Here is a 19281-nt window from a genome sequence, read left to right as displayed (position 1 = left end):
AAAAATTGTCCCATCTTTCTAATACATATGCATAACCCAAGGGAGCTTACAATGTTTAAAATCACATTTATTTATATAGCACCATCAATGTACATGGTGCTGTACAGAGTAAAACAGTAAATAGCAAGACCCTGCCGCATAGGCTTACATTCTAATAAAATCATAATAAAACAATAAGGAGGGGAAGAGAATGCAAACAGGCACAGGGTAGGGTAAAACAGAAATATCAAACAAAATGCAACAAAGGCAGGTACAGCAGATAAAACACAGATAAAACATTATTTACCTGGCTAGCTAAAAGCATGACAACATTTTTTAAAAGTAGTCTTCACTAGGATATATTGTTCTCTCTCTCTTCTCTTTGCACCACCCACATCTCTCTATTAAATTTCTTTGGGTTTCTCTTTCTACTTCAAAACATACTTCTTTCTTTCTTTCTTTCTTTCTTTCTTTCTTTCTTTCTTTCTTTCTTTCCTACTGCAGATAAACGCCACCATGACTTTTACCTTTTGTCTCATTCTCAATCTATCTCTCTGTCTGTTTGTTACCTATTCCTTCCTTCCATCTATCTATCTATCTTTTCTTTCATTTGCTTACCTGGGAACAAATTTGCACAAGGAGGTGTTGTCTTATGTATCCCATCTACAATCAAGTCAAGTCTTAAAGTAGCATAATTAAGATAGAAACCATGGTGTATGGAGCCAGAGAGCTTCATCAGTAAATACATGTGGAGTGCCAATGGGAATGATTGCATGGAACTTGTGTGGAAAAGGCTGCCAAAAATGATGCAGAAGGGAGTCTAGGACTGTGGTCTAAGTACAGGCATTTTTAAAATAGTCTGAAAGAGGAAGACTTAATTGCCGATGATGAGCATGCTTCCCTCCCTGAAATGCTTTCTTCATTTGTTTATTAGATCTATTCTATATACTGACTAACTCACAAATGCTTATGGGATGGTTTACAATCATAAATGGTTCTCTCCAAAATTCCTCCCATTTGTCCCAAATTCCTGTAAGACATCAGTTTTTCTTGGGTATACTTAAATAATAGTGTAGTTGTGTTGTATCCATGCATAGTACCAGCAATCTCATGATCTCCTATTTCTTTAGATTTATCCCCTTGGCTTCTAGTGGATTCCAGCATCCCTTGAGGATTCATGTCATGAGACTTCACCCAAAACTAGTTGCCTCCAACCCTACAAAGTTCATAACTCTAGTGAAGAGGACACATCTCAGCTTCTAGGGCCATTTTGGCCTCAACAGTGACCAAAACATCAATGACAGAAGATTGCTAATATATGTATAAATGATAGACTAGAAATATAAATCACACACCACGAACTACTTCTATGTAAGGATCATTCCAGCCATTTCCTGACCTTGTCTAATGTCACAGAATTGAAGTCATAGAAAGGTGACCATGCACCTGCTATGAAGGAAGTAGAAGGCCATTTTTAGCTGGGGGAAGAGAGCTTACACAGAACATGGGGAAAGAAGGGTTGTTTGATGCAGAGGACAGGTGATGGGGGCCTTGGAAACAGAATGCTTTAGGAGCCACAGAAATAGGGCTGTTCACCACTTCTCTTCGGATCGGAGAAGCAGAAGCGGATCGGGATGCTTCGCTTCCCCTTAAGGCGGAGGTGAAGAGGATTGGGGGGCAGCAGAGCATCGCAGAGTGGATCGAGATGAAGGCGGATCCTTCGTCTCAATCCAGAGCTCCAAAAAAAAGGTAAGGGGGCCTTACCCGGTGCTGCCACCACCCGTGCGGCAATGGTGGCAGAGCCAGGTAAGGGGACAGGGGGAAAGGGTCTTACCTGCATCCGTCCGCGGTCCGTCGGCGACTTCAACTGAGCCCAAGGACTCAAACTGGAAGACTAGGCCACTCTTCTTCAAACTGGAAGACCGCTGTGGCCTGGTCTTACAGTTTGAGTCCTCGGGCTCAGTTGAAGCCTCCGTCGGACCGTGGATGGACACTGGTAAGGGGGGCCTTACCTGGCGGCGCTGCTGCCACCGCTGCGGAACTCCAATTCAGATCCGGAGCTCCTCAGCGAAGCGAAGCGGACCACTGGTAGATCAGCGCGGAGCGGACTGGATCCGGAAGTTGCAGATCAGGATCCGAAGCGGAGCGGGGGGTCCGTTCACAGCCCTACACAGAAATAAGAATGCCAAAGGAAACTGTTCCTGGATAGAGGAGATGAGGACTCTGATAGATATGGCAACTGCTAGGAATACAGCATAAAATGCCAAAAGATATTAGGGGTGGTAGGTGAAGAAAAATCTCACATGAATTGCATAAATAGGAAGAGAAAGAATAGAGAGACACGATGAGGGATGAGGGCTATCCCATATCTTACAAGCATGCTGGCTGAGGCATGCTGGGAGTTGCAGGACATTTTTCTATCTACATATACATGGGATTGTGCCCCAAGTCTAGTTATGTTTAAGTTATAACTAGAAAACTTCAGTCACACTTAGGAGCTAATATGTACCATGTCAACGTACACTCCCCAACACACTTAAAAATACTTTCCTACATCATAGTTTTCCATTTTTCTGAGTTTGAATTAAGCCTGATCTCTCCAGGGCCTGTTATTACTCCTAAAGGCAAATATGGTTACATGCCATGAAACATATCTAATGAAGCAATGAATTTGTTCCTATAATGCCTTTTAAAAGATCAACCCAAGTTATTTCCAGCTCTCTACTCTTAAAATATCCTCCTCCTCCTCCTTATCCTAAACACAAAGATTACTACGGCTATAATCCTGGATGTTTCTATATACCCCAAACCCAACCTTATAATCCTCACTCTGTTTTCACAAATATGTGGGAAATCCCATTATAAGCTTTAGGTGAGGAGTGCATCTGAACAGACAGTCTGAAAAATTTACTAGCGTGAAAGTCTTTTGATGCATGCTATTTTGATGGAAACACTTGGAAATGCTATGCCTAAAAACTTGGTCAGGGTGATACATGCCTTAATTATATCAGGTCTGGATTACTGCAGTGTTCGAAGTGTTGCTGAAGACCTTTAAAGCATTTTACTATTTTGGACCAGGATATCTGAAGGACTGCCTTCTCTCATATAACTAGAGATGTATAGATTCTGTAAAATCTGTTCCAACTGCATTTCATGGATTGTCAGATGCCTTTCATTCCATCATTGGAAGAATAGGAGTATTTCCAATTTCTCAAATTTGCGGAAATGTGAATTTGCACAAATTCACACTTGGGAAAATGTGCAAATTCCCCACAAAATGTGAAAATGGCCCCAAAAGGTATATTTTCATGCTTTAGCCTATAGGGAAAATGCACATTTTCACCTGGTGGGTTTTTTAAATGATTTTACTTGTTTTTCTATGACTAAATTTGTATAAAATTCCAGAAAGTTAAAGAGCTAGTCCCCAAGTCTGCAGAATCCATGCAACTCGGGAAAAGCTGGTCGGCTACAGAATTCGTGGGTCAGATTCATAGAAATCTAAACTCATCTGATTTTGTTGCAGATTCCTCCAACATCTCCACATACAACCTGCCTGCCTCCTCTAATAATCATCGGATCTATCCTTTAAGAGCCCTGCCAAATATCACTGGCATCTCTAGATAGATGTGGGGAAAGCTTTTTCTAAAACACTGGAACAACCTTCACCAACATGGTGCCCTCCAGATGTTTTGGACTTCAAGCCCCATCAGAAGCAGCTAGCATGGTCAGGAAAGAGGAGAGTTGTAGTCCAAAACATCTGGAGGCCACCAGGTTGGCCAAGGCTGCCTGAGAGAGCTGCTGCTACTTAGTGTGGAAAATGCTGAGCTAGATCTGAGTAAGTAAAAGGCAGCTTCCTGGATTCCTACAGTACACAGCAGTCTGGCCAATGAAGGCTGGTGGACATTGGTGTCAGTAGGGTGGTGAATCCACTCCTGGTTTCACTCAGAACTCCTTGGATAGCTCCTTTAGATTTCTGGTTGGTTCCGACTGAAACCCAGAGTAGATTCACTACCCAACTGACATCGGAGCCAATAGCCTCCATTGAGTCTGGCACATAATCCATTCAGGTTAGTATATCTGCACATACAGTAGTTGAATCCCAATGAATTACTTGGGGCCAAATGGATTGAAAGGAGGCACACCATTCGATTAAACCAACCAGAGTCAAATGGGTTACATCTGCCATTTTAAATGAATCTGTATAAGCCAGCTTAAGTGGAGGTATGTCATTTTAAGCACTTTGTATACTCTACCATATGGTTATGCATGCAGTCATGGAAAATGTATAGGCAGCACAAGACAGAAAAAGCAAATGAATCTGTGAACAGCAGCAGCTGTGGCAGGAAAGAAGTGGACATGGCCAGGAGCTGTACTGGGAAAAAGAAGTGACAATGTCTTTCTTTTATTTTTTATTTTTCTTTTGTAATGGGGAAGTGTTTTAAGTCTGACTTATTAAATTGCAATGAAATGACTAGAACAACGGTGAAATGCTGTTTGATTTTCTAATTATTATTTCCTCCTGAGCCCAACCTCTGCTGCTCTTCTTTCTGAATCATCTGAAGCTTGTGCAGCTACTCATGCATTATACATTAAACCCATATGGCAGTTTGAGGTGGAGGATCTCGGGAGGGAAGCACCATACTGCTTTTTTCACTGAAGGGGTGGTGGGGAGGGGGGAGGAGAAAGGGAAGAAGGAGGAGGAGGAGGAGGAGGAGGAGGAGGGGGAAATCAAGAAAGGGATAAAGAAGAGGAGAACATATATAGGAAGCAGCCAAGCTAACCTCTGACATAAAGAAAAGGGAAGCAGACACAATTATACCACAAACACTTCTAGGAAGAGGCTGCTGTGGTCGATGAGTTGTGCAGCTCCTCCTGCATGTTCTAGCTCTCTCGTGACCCATGCCAATCACAAATCATAAATCACAGTCAAGCTGCCAGAATAAAAGACTAGCTCTGAAATAGCCACTCTGCTTTCCTGGGTCAAATGAAAAGATAGGCTGTAGACTGAACTATATTGGGAAGACACTCATCATTGAGTTCCCAAGTCTGATGTTCACATTTGCTAATGTTTCCAATGCAAGACGGACACAGATATGTGTCTAGGGCCTCATCTACACCTTGAGGCCTTTGGGGGGGATCTTGGGCTTTACCGCTAATAAGATCACCCCCCTAAGTCTATATGCCAGCACGTCATCCCAGAACTGAAGAGACACACGTTCCAGGGCAGCAAGTTTTTTTGTTTTTTAACAAGGAGAATTTGCGCAATTGTGGGGGCCCAATCCAGCACAGTGAGTTTTTTTTAAATAAATTAATTAAATCAAAACAGTCAGCGCCGGAAAACGCCAACAACCATCCTTAGGATGGTGAAAATGCTCACCTCCGATGGGCACAAGGTTCCCCCGCACAGCTCCATGCCTGGATGCTCAGCCCCCCCTACTTGCAGGAGGGAGGGAGGACCGAGGAGCGAGCGGCACACCACCTGCAGACCTCAGGGTTGTCCCAGGACCATGGGAAAAATTATGATAACTGCAGTGCCATTTATCCCAGGACAACGGAGAGGTCATCCCTGGTTGACCCCGGGATCAGCTGTGAATTGTTTGGATGCACAGGATGACCTTGAGCTGACCCCGGGATAAATGGCTGGGGTGGGTTAGGCCTATGTATCCTCCTTGCACTTCCACAGATCCTGGCCCTGAAAACAGAAGGGGACATAGCTCAGTGGTAGAGCACACATTATGTATGTGTCAGTTGCCAGGTTTGATCCTCAGTATCTCCAGGCATAGCTAGGCAAGAATTGGACAGGACAGCTGCTGCCAGTTAGTGTGGACAATATTGGGCTAGATGGACCCACAGTCTGACTCAGTATAAAGTAGCTTCCCATTTTCCTATTAGGACTGTGCATGGACCCCACCCCAACCCACTTCAGAGGCCAATTCGGGGCTGGTGGTTTGGCCCCTGACAGGACCTCTGAATCTTCTGGATGTGTCTGAAGCTCCCCAAAGTTCTACGGACTGATCCTCACCTTTGTTTTAGTGAAGAAAAGAGCTTCATGAGTATTCTTGTATTTGACAAATGCAGGTATAGTGTAGGGTTTCAAAGAGGAGTTTGTTCACTCCATTTCTTTGCTCTATAACATTGGCAGGAGAGAAAGCAAGTATACCATATGCTTCCAGCAATGAAGGAAGGCAGAGAAGTGGGGGAGAAGAGAGGGGAGGAGCAGGACTTCACAAAATTCCCATGCATTAACTTGCTAACTAGCTAACTGCCAGACTGCCCCCTTCCTGAAACTTGCAGGTGAAGTTGCAATATTCCTTGCATTAAGATGGCCTACTTTACGGAGGACAGGCCTTCTGTCTCAGGACAGATCTTTTTGAAGGCATCCTCCCTGTGAAGGGCTGTCCAGTCTAGTTTGAAGATAAAGGGCAGTATCCAACAATGCCATTCCACAGGCTCAAATAGCACTAACAGAGCTCTGCTGAATCTTTTTGCTATGCAAGCAGTTGCCCATTATGCTTGGGTAACCAGTTGGGCAACATCTAAAGTTACATTTGCTTGTGCAACCCATTGTGCATAACTCAAGCATAATGCCCAACTGCTTGCACAACGGAGGTTGCACAGATGTAACTTTAATTGGATTCTTCTCTTGCACATAGTTTAGAATCTAGTTTCCGCTAGCACAACATCATTTGCACTAACAGAATGACACAGTTGGATACCACCCAAAGAACCACAAAAAGGAAGAGCAGTAGAGGACTCAGTTTTTATACCAATCTATGTGCTCTTCTTTGGCCATACATTAAGTGGCCATCCTGCATCCTTTTCTGGAGAGTACTTAAAGATGAATCCAACCTGGATGGCCATGTAGTAAAGGGATTGTGTATATGATGAATAACTCAGGATATAGCATGTTTATTGTTGAACATAACCATCCACAAGCATTTCTAAAAGTGCCAAAAGGCAGAGGTTGCATGTATAAAGTCAGTGCATATGTCCCCCTCCCCCCCGGTATTAGAATTATTAGAATAAGAGATATGGATTCCAAACGAAGGCTGAGAAAAAGCAAGTAAGCAAAACACTTCAGAACAAATACTCTTTAAAGCAGAACAGCAGTGGATAAGTTTCAGAAGCTGCTTCCTTGGCTAACCTCAGAAAGATAATGCACTCTGAGAGGAAGACTCTAAAATTTTTAGACCTTGGAAGGTGCACCTCAGTATGCTTTGCCTTTGATTGAGAGGCCATTTAGGCTCGATCACTAAGCATTTCCACAGCTTTTTGTGGATACAAAGAGCTTTATTGTCTTTCCATGCTCACTGTCAAAACATTCCGATTATCACTATTCTCATTTTACAGGTAGGGAGCTGAGATTGAAAGAAGCTAGTTTGCCCATGTCACCCTATCAGCCAAGCTGGATTTCATCATTCAAGAAAATGTGAGATTTGACTGAAGTTCAGGACTTGGATTTGGATGCGGGGAAATGATGCAGGGCGCTTTAGAAAAGAAACAGATGGAGAAAGCACATTGAGCATGAGGAAAATAACGTGAAAGGTCTGAGCATTAATTTACAACATGGGGCATATCTACACCATAAGGTATAGAGAGAGGGAGGGGTGGATTGCAGACTTACCAGCTTCCACGATTCTCCCTGGGAATTGCGGCTGCCATTTTAAAAACAACAACAAGGAAGAAGAGCACACTTGCACTCCAGTGCAAAAAGTGAGGTGGTTTAAAAAAAAAAAAACCACTCCCTACCCCCACCCTTGATGAGCACGTGCACCTCTGTGCCCATTTCAAGTGTCCCGCTAATCGTGTAGAGGATGGGATGACCCGGGAGCATCAGCCACATGGCCCACGCTCCCAGGATGGTCCTGGAAATGCAGAAAAGTTGGGTTTTCCATGGTTCCCGATATCCTGGGGAAAGTCCCCTGACTTCCCAGGTTGCCCCCAGCATCCCCTGTGCATCATTTGGATGCACAGGGATGATCCAGGGGCCACCCTGGGATATAGGGCTGAACTAGTCATGCCCATGGTGGTGGTGGTGACGGTGGTAGTGGAATTGTTTTCACTGTGATGCATTATTTATTGTAAGCTGCTATAAGTCTCTGTAGGGGGAAATACAGGGTTTAAAATTAGGGATGTGCTCCGCTTCTAATCGGACCGGCGAATTAGAAGCGGAGTGGGGTGCTTCACCTCCCCTTAAAGCAGAGGCGAAGAGGATTGGGGGGCCGGCGGAGCATTGCGAAGAGGATCGAGGTGAAGGCGGATCCTTCGCCTCGATCCGGAGCTCCGCAAGAAAGGAAAGTGGGGTTTACCGGGCCTGCCGCTGTCGCTGTCGCCCATGCGGCGACAGCGGCAGGGCCCGGTAAACACCCCTCCCTCCTCTCCCTTACCTGCGTCCGTCCACGGTCCGTCGGCTTCTTCAATTGAGCCCGCGGCTCAACCAGGAAGTCTAGGCTGCACTTGCGGCCCAGACTTCCTGGTTGAGCCATGGGCTCAATTGAAGAAGCCGAGGGACCGCGGACGGACGCAGATAAGGCCCCCCTCCCCTTGTTCCCTTACCGGGCTCTGCAGGTAAGGGAGAGGAGGGAGGGGGGCCTTACCTGGCGCCACTCCCCTCCACTGCGGAGCTCCGATTCGGAGCTGGAGCTCTGCGGTGAAGAGGAGCGGACTATGGGCGGAGCAGCGTGGAGCGGAGAGGGCCTGATCCGAAATTTTCGGATCGGCCCGCGGGGCGGATCGGGGGGTCCGTGCACACCCCTATTTAAAATGTCCTAAATAAATAAATGCCATCTGAGAAGATGGCAGGGATGACATGATAAGAGTGGGTAGCAAAGAGCAGTGGCTAGTACTGGCAGTGGGAATCAAATATTTGCTTTTTTAAAGATGTTTGGAAGATCAGATCTATGATTCCAATTTTTCCAGTTAATTCTATACAGGTTTCTGCTTGTTCTTCAGTAAACAGTTTATGATTTGGGCTTATAAAAAAAAAAGCCTTCTCTAAAAGTGACGTACATAACAGACCATTTTGAATTCCCCATTCTAATTTGTATTTTTTTCCTTATTTCTACATAGTCCCAGTTCCACACTACATCGATTACTCAGCCATGGAGGAAACTGCCATCTGGATACAGCTAAAGAGAATGAGGGTGGGACAGTAAGAAGCTTTCCTGCCTGCAGTTTTTAATACAAATAAATCTGATGTGCTGTGAATTTGTCCAATTACCAGTTAGCACCATCTTTTAATAAAAAATAAACATACTTATAAACATAAATGTTGTAGACGTGTCAAATAACTTTATTTAGCCTCCTTTTTTCCCTACAAAAGAACAGCTAGTAATGCTAGAAATATTGATGGCCTTTAGGTCAAAGTGCTTCTTGAAGTCATCCCAACTGACCTTTAATTATTCAGTGCTTTAAATATATGTTCACTCTGAAACTGTTTCTTTTTCCTTGTTATCTGCTGCCAGTCACTGCAGATCAGGGCTGTGCAACTTCTGCTGGTACAGGCACCAATTCCACCCACCCGAACCCACTGGGGGCAACATGTTCGACAGAATTGCTGCTGCCCGTGATGCTGCATTTGCTGCTGAAATTCAGCAGGGTTGAGATCAGGAAAAGACATGATTTTGCTGTTAAACAAGGTGCATGGGGAGCCTTGTCTTAAAGCAAAATGATGCTCCCCAAAATTTCTGGGAAAAGAGATTTCGGTTTAAAACAAGAGGCACCTGAGGTTTAACAACAAAATCACAGCTTCTTGCTATCACTGTGCCTCCAGATTTAAGCAGCGCATTCAGCATGATGGAGTACATGCTCATCCCTGGTGTAGACAATACTAACTGATCAGTTGTCTGATTTTGTATAAGAAAGCTCCCAGTGCTGGTCCTTTCAACAGCCATGTATAAAGAACTACTATAATTTTAAATTATAGGTCCTACATGTATGTGAACATCCCTCTACTCAAATTGTGGTTGGCCAGGAATTATGAGGTTTTCCTAGAATTTTTATTTTATTTTATTGTTTTAAAAGAGAGAGAACTTTTCTCTCCCCTTCCCTTTTTAAATAGAGAGTTCAAAAATGGCTCATGATCCTTTGATACATGTGTCTTCCAGCCTGCCGGATGGGGGCAGGCAGCAGGGCATTGCCTAAGCTCCTTTTTTGTCCCAATACCTGTGGCCTCTGGAATGTGGAGAGCTGGCATCAGCACCAGCTTCAGTGTCATCAGTGGCCATAACTGTGGGCACCTGCCAAGATGGTGGGTGGCTGCTGCCCTAAAGTTCCGGCAACAAACATCATCATCATCATCATCATCATCATCATCATCATCATCATCATCATTTATTACCTGCCTCTCCCTCTGCCCATATGGAAGGGTAGCCCGATCCCAGTAGATGACATAGATTCCCAGTAGAAATGGGGACTGCAGGTCAGTCAGTAGGGCTTGGCTTGGGAAGCCAATGTTACCTCCAGCATTGGAGATACTAGACACAAATGCAGTCATCACACAGGAAGGGCAGTTGATGTAAAGTTTTAAATTAATGTAGTTCTGATAATGCACCAAATGGCTGCTGAAACCCTAACCAGGCTTGCCTGATGAAAACTTACGCACCAAAGTAGGACACCCATTCAAAACTCAGCTCTTGCATATTTACAAATTGAGCAGAGCAAATATTTCAGGGTACAGGTGCGCAATGTTACAAGCATTATAACACTGAAAACTTGTTTTGAGTTCATTAGTAACAGACTTCGTAAGTATCATTACTTGTAGGAGTGCAAAGCTTTTAAAGGAACTGTTTTTTTCATGTGTGTGTATGTTTAAACTAAAACACTGTTTTTATACACAGCAGGCAGTACAGTATTCAATTATCCAATTTACACCATCCTATTCCACCCCAGCCATCTGCAAAGTAACACTATGTTTGAAAGGTGCCAAAAATTAGCCTCTTCTAATTCCGTAATACCAACTTGGGCATGTTGTAATTAGAGCCAAGAAGCAAACCTATTAATTTTAGGCTCAACAACTCTCATGATCATTTTGTTAATCAAATGTTGAAATTGCTGCAAACAGAATGGGCAAGTTTCAGAGGGGGACTGAGAAGCAGATGAAGGCTTTGATTTGAAAGGCATTTGAAGAAGATATATATATTTTAAGCGTGCTTAATTTGTAGGAGAAGAGGGACCACAAAGGCAGTATTCAAATATTTGAAAAGCTGTGATAAAGAAGAGTGGGAATTAGGATGCAGTCCTAGAGCCTGAGAGCAGGCCTCTGAGGGGTTACAGTATTGGTGGACAACTTATGGCTTTCCAGAAGTTTTGGCCTATAACCCCAATCATCCTTCACCATTGGCTGGGAGTTGTAGGCCAAAATATTTGGTAGAGCAGCCAGGTGTCCTCTTTTAAAGAAGACAATGCCTTATTTAGGGATGGTGTGAGTGTCCAGCGGACTCCCCCACATCCGGCCCCCCAGATCCCATTCAACAAGCTATTGTACCCACTCACCAAGCCACTCGAACCTCCAGCCCTTACTGGACCCATCTGCGGGCACCCGGCAGCCACCTGGCAGTGAGTTGACATTTTGTGTAAAATTGGTCACTCGCACTTTCCATGAATCAACATTTCAGGCCCATGATGTTGTGAAAATGGCTGCTTTACAGCAGCCACTTGCATAAGATTTGATTTACGGAAAAACATAACTTGCCATTTTTAAACAAAATAATGACTCACTGAAGGGGTAGTTGACTGCTGAAGACAAGTCCGGTAAGGGTTGGAGGTTCGCAAGCAGGTCTGGGGGCTTGCGAACAGGAGCAGTGGCTCAACAACAGAGACAGGCAAGAAGCTTCATATAGGCCGAATGTTCTGGAACCACTTATTTAGGAAAAGTAGGGAAGAAGCATCTTCAAGAAAGTTTTAATGAAGAAACATTTAAATTCTGCTAAACAATATGCTAGGAAGGGGCCACACACATGCACACACACTTCCTTTCAACATATACACACATACAGCATTTTTATTCCATTTTCCAGACAACAAATGCCTCCCAAAAGTGGCTCACATCAATAAAAACAGAAAGGCAGGCCCTGCCATCAGGCTTACGTACTAAGCCTGTGCAGTGTAGTGGCTAGAGTGTTGGACTGTGAGTCTGGAGAGCCAGGTTTTAGCCCCCACTCAGCCATGAAACCTCACTGGGTGACTTTAGGCCAGTCATAGACTCTCAGCCCAACTTACCTCACAGGGTTTATACTGTGAGGATAAAATGGAGAGGCTTATGTACACCACCTTGGGTTCCCTAATTAGGAAAAAAGTCAGGATATAAATATAATAAATAAATAAAACACAAGGGGATGAGAGCGGAGGGCAAAGGAAGAGGAAGGAGATCCATTTGTCAAGGTCAGAACAAGGTGGTGAGCTATAAGCAAGCATTTAAGTGCCCTTCGGGCCAGGCTAATCTTCCTTTGCTATCATTCTTGCTTGAATGAAGCTCATGTCCCTTTGTCCAATGGATGGGGCCAGAATGTTCTATTTCTGCAGTCTCAGGGCTCTGTTGGAAGGGCTAGGTTGGTCTCCTCTTTGGCTTGATATTATTCCTGGGTAGGAGGGACTAGTCCTCTGGCTGATGAGAGATGACAGAATGGGCCAGTTCAGAGAATATGCTAAGCCACTGTTAGGCTGCTAACCCCTTTGCAGCAAGTAGTTATGTGATTATGTAGCCACCATGGCAAGGAATGTCTCACACGACACACTTGGGGAATGTCTACACCATGCATATATCCTGGGGTCATCTCTAGGTCATCCCTGTGCATCCAAATGATGCACAGGGGATCCCAGTGTCAATCAGGGACAAACAGAGACTTTCCCTGGGATAACTGGGACTGCAGATTTCCTGGTTTTTCCGCAGTCCTGGGACACCCCCAAGGACTGCGGCCAGTGTGGTGCACAATCACGGGTCGTCCCTTTCCCCCCATGAGTAGCGGGGCTCTGGAAATGGGCACGGAGCTGCATGGGGGCAGTCAGTGCCCATCAGGGCTGGGGTGGGAAGCAGTTGCAAGGTGTTGTTGTTGTTTTAAACTTACTTTGCAGTGGAGTGCAATTGCGCTCCTATCTCTGTTCCATAAGGGGGGGGAAGGTGCCCGCAACATCCCTCCTTACTTCCAGGATGTCGCGCTGCTGTTTGGACACTGGGGAAGGATCCCGGAAGCCAGAAAGCCTAGGATCAACACTTCTCCCTCCCGGAAGGCTCATAGGTGTAGATGTGCCCTAAGTCATGGTTCACACAACATAACGTTTAGCTCAAAATGCTTAACCACTGTGGCTTACCGTGTTGTCTGAACATGGTTAATGTGTTTCCTTTCAGGTCTCCAGTCCCATGTCACCTGTCAGTTGGGGCAAGTGTTCTTTCTGGCAGGGAGGAGGAAGAGAGCTCACATCAATAACTACAATAACACACACCTCAATAAATTCAATTTCCAAAGGAGTGCCCACAAAATATATGACAATGTTAATTGCAGATTATGACACAGAAAATCTGTATCTGTGATCTGCTGTATGAAATTTAAAACCTGTTTCCTGCAAATCAAACTAATCAAAATAAAAAATCACATTATGGTTCATAGCCCTCTTCCACAGCCACCAGCTCATCCCTGCTGTTTCTCAGCACCCTCCTTTCAGAGTGCTGTGAATTTGATTAACAACTTTTCTTAATCCTTCTGTTACATGCTACCACCTGTTTTTAATGATTATTATTAAGCAAAAGAATTGCTGTTGATTGCCTTGTCTTCAGGTAATTTCATCTCAGAAGACATATGCTCAACAGAGCAAGCGAGATACTTCATATAGATGTACAAAACCAAAAACAAACAATAAAAAAACCCAGAACCCAGTTGCTTTGTCAGTAAGTTTGCTGATCTGATTTTACTATATTCTCTAGTTTGCTACTTATTTCTTTTATGAAAGGAGCAAAAAAAATTAATAATCAGTGAATTTCATATCAGATTTGTTGTGCTTGATACTGAGGACTCTACTTCAATGTGTGACACCTATATCATAGAATCATAGAATAGCAGAGTTGGAAGGGGCCTATAAGGCCATTGAGTCCAACCCCCTGCTCAATGCAGGAATCCACCCTAAAGCATCCCTGACAGTTGGTTGTCCAGCTGCCTCTTGAATGCTTCTAGTGTGGGAGACAGTGCACACGTCATTTTGTCATTTTGTTAACAGTGAAGACCAGATCTCAAACTGTTAATTGACATTAGCTAATTGAAGTAAATAAATCTTGAATAAACATCAGGCCCAAAACTGACATACCAAGGATAGTTGGAGGGGAATCTATGAGGGGGGAAATGGCAGTCATTAATGTTTGGAAAATTTTGAGCCATTCAACTGTGGTTAAGTATCCTTTGCAAAAATAAATTGGAATTCTGTCTAATTAGAAACTGTTGAGACAATCCTCCCATTTAGGGGGACACAGCCCCTGACCTTAATATCCCTGTCCCCACTCTCAATGTCCCATACATCCTGTATTGAGCAAGAAGGCCTGAAAGGGGCTCGTATTCACTTGAACTTGTATTCACTTGCCCTCCGTGCAATTTCGAGCCCTGCTGTATCAGGATTCCTGTTCCCACAGGGTGGGGCTCAGATTCTACTCACATTCAAATGAATGCTAATAGAAGTCCCCTCCAGACTTCTCTTCTCAGTGCTGGAAGGTTGACAATAGTGAGAGTGGGACTGGCATATATGGTGACGTTAGAGGTGGAAAAACCATCACATCCGGTCCCATGCTTCCTACATGTGTTGACCTTTCCTGTTGGGGCTTAACACCCAAACAGGGCTAATATAGCACATGAACGGTTGACTTGCTCAATGAAGGTAGATTCCTGCATTGAGCAGGGGGTTGGACTTGATGGCCTTATAGGCCCCTTCCAACTCTACTATTCTATGTTTCTATGAATTTTGATAGTCAACTTCATGTAAAGATCTGATATTATAGGTAGGGATATATGAGTAATATGTTTCACTTTATTTTTTGACCCAGAATTTAGGAAATTCACACCTCACAAAATTGAACATGGACTCTAATACAGTCTGAATATTTTCAAGCTTACAACATGATTCATACAACGACGAAGACACATTTGAGATATGCACTTTTTAAAAATGTGCATGAAAATATCAATGGGAGAAAAGGTTAACTTTTCAGAACAGCACACAATAGGTAGGTACTTTTGAAAAATATGTGAGTGAAAAGATGTACAAATTTTTATGCGAAAAGAAAAGAAGAAAGAAAAAGAAAAAGCTCACCAGAATGAGCTTCAAGGTGGAAATAAGAGAATCTCAATGAGCTCAGGAACACTGATTGGCACATCTCTAATTATTAAATTGTTTGCCCCTGACCAAACTTTGTATATACATCACCCTGATCAGGTGTTTAGGAGCTCTGTGCCACACACTCCCCCTTCTGAACATCAGAACTTTACAATTTAGAGTATCTGACAAGGACTATGTATGTACAAAATTGGATGAAGGCCCAGACTCTTATATATATAAAAAATCCTTCCCTTGCACAGATGGTCATTTATATTTTGAGGCCTTCAAGGACCGAAACCAGTTGGGTTTTTTTTAGAAAGAATGGACATATTTTAAATGTTAGCATTTAATTTAAACATGTTACTCATCCTTAGTCCAGTAAGGCTTTAGCTAGACCTAAGGTTTATCCCAGGATCGTCCCTGCCTGCTCCCAGCATATCCTGTGTATCATTTACATGAACAGAGATGACCCCGGGACAATCCCAGGATAAAACTTAGGTCTAGCTGAAGCCTAAGAAAGAAGGTGTGTGTGTGTGTGTGCGCGCACATGCATACAATTCTGCATATACAAAATGCCTTCCTAGCAAATGACAGAATATCATTTCCTGTCAAACATACCCGACTGATTCACAATAGTGTAAATTCAAACTTTGTAGGTTAATTCCTGACATTCTATCAGAGTCACAAAAGGTATGACTTCAGATATTGCTCTGTTTAGTATCTTTCCCAGTCCCCTTTCCCCTCCCCCAGGCACAACTATTCAGCAAAGGAACTCTTAATCACAGCAAGCCTATTCAGACTGCACGTGGGTGTCACATGCATTTCTCAAGGCGCATCATTGTAATTCTGCAAAAATTTCAGAGTGAAACTTTATTGTAAAGTGTCTATTAACTAATTATAATGAATGCTGGGTGAAAATGAAACTCCTAAAGAGATACGCATGACAGCCACATGAATATAAAATACATTCTTTGTGATTACACTGAATGGGGAGCAAAACAACAAATAAATTCAAAGTAATTGAATGTTTCAAATGCAGCAGTAGTTAAATAGCTTACATTCCCCACTGCAAGAGCCCATTAACTAGCAAAGTTAGAAGAACACAATGTTTTAAGTAGTTGAATAGTCCTGGAGACTTTTAGCCCAAAGGGTTGTTCCAGAGAATAAAAACGCCTCCATTTTGTCCCCACACTGCTGTCTCTGTATGTCCATCTTGTCTGTATGATATGGAAAAGAGAGTGTTCTGGCCTTCTGTACTATGCAACTCTTGAAGATACCAAGTTAAATTTCCTTCACATCTTGATTCAACCAGGGCCACACTTTACAACTCATTAATTGGCTATGCCCAGGACCCTGTATGTCATTCCACCTAGAACCAAAAACACCCAACCAGTATCTAGTACAACTCTGTTTAGGCTAAGCACTTTTGGTCTTTGGGGGGAAAACGCTTTTCATTTACAGCCCAACTTTTGTCTTTCTAAGACTATACCTGGAAGGGTTTTACACTAGTCAAGTTAGAACGTGTCTTACCATTTTTAAATATGGATTTGGTAGTATTTCGCCACATGACATTCAGTTTGAGACGTTTTATTGTTGTCTGTTCTCTGTTTTTTATTTTGAACTTCTCTGAAATAAGTCATTCTATTTGGTATGATGTGGCCGATTTCATCGTATTAAATGGGTTTCCTGTAATTCTTAATTAGCCAATCGCATTCCTGGGGGCATGTTTATGTAATTTCCGTGCCCAAAGTTGGAGCCTTTTGTTTCCCAAGCCTCTTTTTTGCAGCGTTTTTTTAGTTTCAGTTTTGAGAAGCTGCTTCCTGGTTTGTTTGTTGGTGGACAGAAGAGGAAGTAGGAGGGGAAATTGGCACAAGGGGAAAAAGAACAAACGGATTTCTTTTCTTAGTGTGGTCAAAAGGAATGCATTCCCACGGAAAGAAAAAAGTAAGTAAACATTTTAAAAACTGCTACATTTTAAATCGTTCAAATCCAAAACGTTCAATGACTGTAAAAACAACGTTTCATGTACTAATGTAGATCCCCTCCTGCTCTTGGACCCTTGAACTCATCTGCCTGAATGGATTTTGGAATACCTGGATTGGTGCTGGTTCCTGCATCTCTGGGCCTCTGAATCCTTGGACACTTTTGGAGAGTGGTCCGGCATGAAGGCACACTGTGTGACACACTCCTGAAATCCTTGGTTTGTCCCTTACTTTGCACTGCTGTGCCTATGATCCTGCCTGGTAAATCTTTGATGTGGACTGGAAATGCTGGTTTCATCTGCCTTTGGAATTACCCTGCCATTGCAGATCCTTGTTGCCCTTTCTTCTGACATGCTTTAAACAGATAAGGAAGGATATGAGAAAGTCTTTTTCTCTTACTCTCAGTTAGTCTCTCTTGACAGTGCTTCCAGCTGCTTTGCTCTCACTTGCTCTCACCTCCTGCGACAGCCTTCAATACTTCACCCATAATTTATTTTTTATTTTGTTATATCAATTTCTTAAAAAAACATTTTTTTTCTGGAAAAGCTCTGTTGTTGTCTGTTTCTTCCTCCCAAGTAAGGTACATGGGCACTGTACTACCCAGACCAATGTTCTTAATGTTGCCCATATGTGTTCCTATTGATTTGGCAAAATATGATAGTTTCTGGGCCAGCTCTATCAGAAGGAAGAATGCCAAGGCAACAGAGGGAATGGTTCCCCCTAGCACTAAAGAAAAAAGATCTATTCCCCCCTCAAGATATTTATGTTCCAGGAGAGATTACTCTTTCAACATGGAAACTAGGGCCGTTTCTATACCTGGCTTTTCCCCCTGGATCATCCTGAGATCATCCCTGTGCATCCAAATGACACACAGGGGATTCCGGGAGCAGGCAGGGACAATCCCTCCATTTTCCTAGGATAATCCTTAGGTGTAGAAGGGCCTGGGTTACAAATGTGTGTAGAGAGACATGTATCCTGAGCAAGCATGATAATGGGGAAAAGTCCAGGCTTAGCTAACAAATTCATCTAAACTGAAATTACACACACACACACACACACACACACACACAGAGAGAGAGAGAGAGAGAGAGAGTTTAGATTATTTGTTTTTAAAGTTTGCTAGATAAATAAATAAATAAATAAATGAAAATGATCACCTGTTCAGGAAGCACTGCCCTGAATAGACTTTGTTACCCTTAGTAATGTCATCATGTTTATTTTGTGATCCCATGTGACCATCCAAGAAACACTGCTCTCACTCCAAATCAGCTTTGTTTGCCGTTTGTTTTGCCCAAAAGTTTTGTGTGCCCTAGTGGATTTTATACTACCATCAAAGAAATCTGCAGCAGGACATCCTTTCTTGATCTTAATATGTAAAAGAGTACATATTGGAGATGCTTAAACACTGTAATGTTTAAACACTGGTTCTTTGATCATATTTTATTAAACATATCAAACGTTAGAATATTATTTCTTGTTTTCAGACAGGGCTGGCAATTCCCTAGCAAATGTTTTCACCTTTAAGAAGATTACATGCTCCCCTTAGGTGAAGGATGGTATATGTGTCTTCTGAAAATAGGAAGGTGCATGTTACATTCTGATTTTGATGAGGTTTATACTGCTTTTTGCCTGGATTGTAAACTGTGTGTGAAATAAAAAATACAAATTCACTGATATACAAAACCTGGAAGAACTTTGGGATCTTGGGGATATCCTGTGAGTCAGACCTGTGTGCTACCAATTCATACAACATATTTTCCATTCTAGCAGCTCCCATTTAAACTAGCCAAAGATAGCTGATGATGGAGCAAGTAGGCAACAGATATTAAGAACTCTGAAACTGCCATATTTGTAATGAACTATTCTCTAGCTAAAATTCCCTATCATGCTAGCGACAGACCACACTTTGACCATACATTCCTGATAAAGAGCAGCCAGCATAAGTGCTCTCCTGAACTAATGCATTACATTTTTCACTCTGAAATGGAGGTGAAAGGTCATTTCAACCATTGGGACTCAGACAACA

The sequence above is a fragment of the Elgaria multicarinata genome, chromosome 6, assembly GCF_023053635.1.
Source record: "Elgaria multicarinata webbii isolate HBS135686 ecotype San Diego chromosome 6, rElgMul1.1.pri, whole genome shotgun sequence".
Lineage (NCBI taxonomy): Eukaryota > Metazoa > Chordata > Lepidosauria > Squamata > Anguidae > Elgaria > Elgaria multicarinata.
This window is presented reverse-complemented; position numbering follows the sequence as displayed.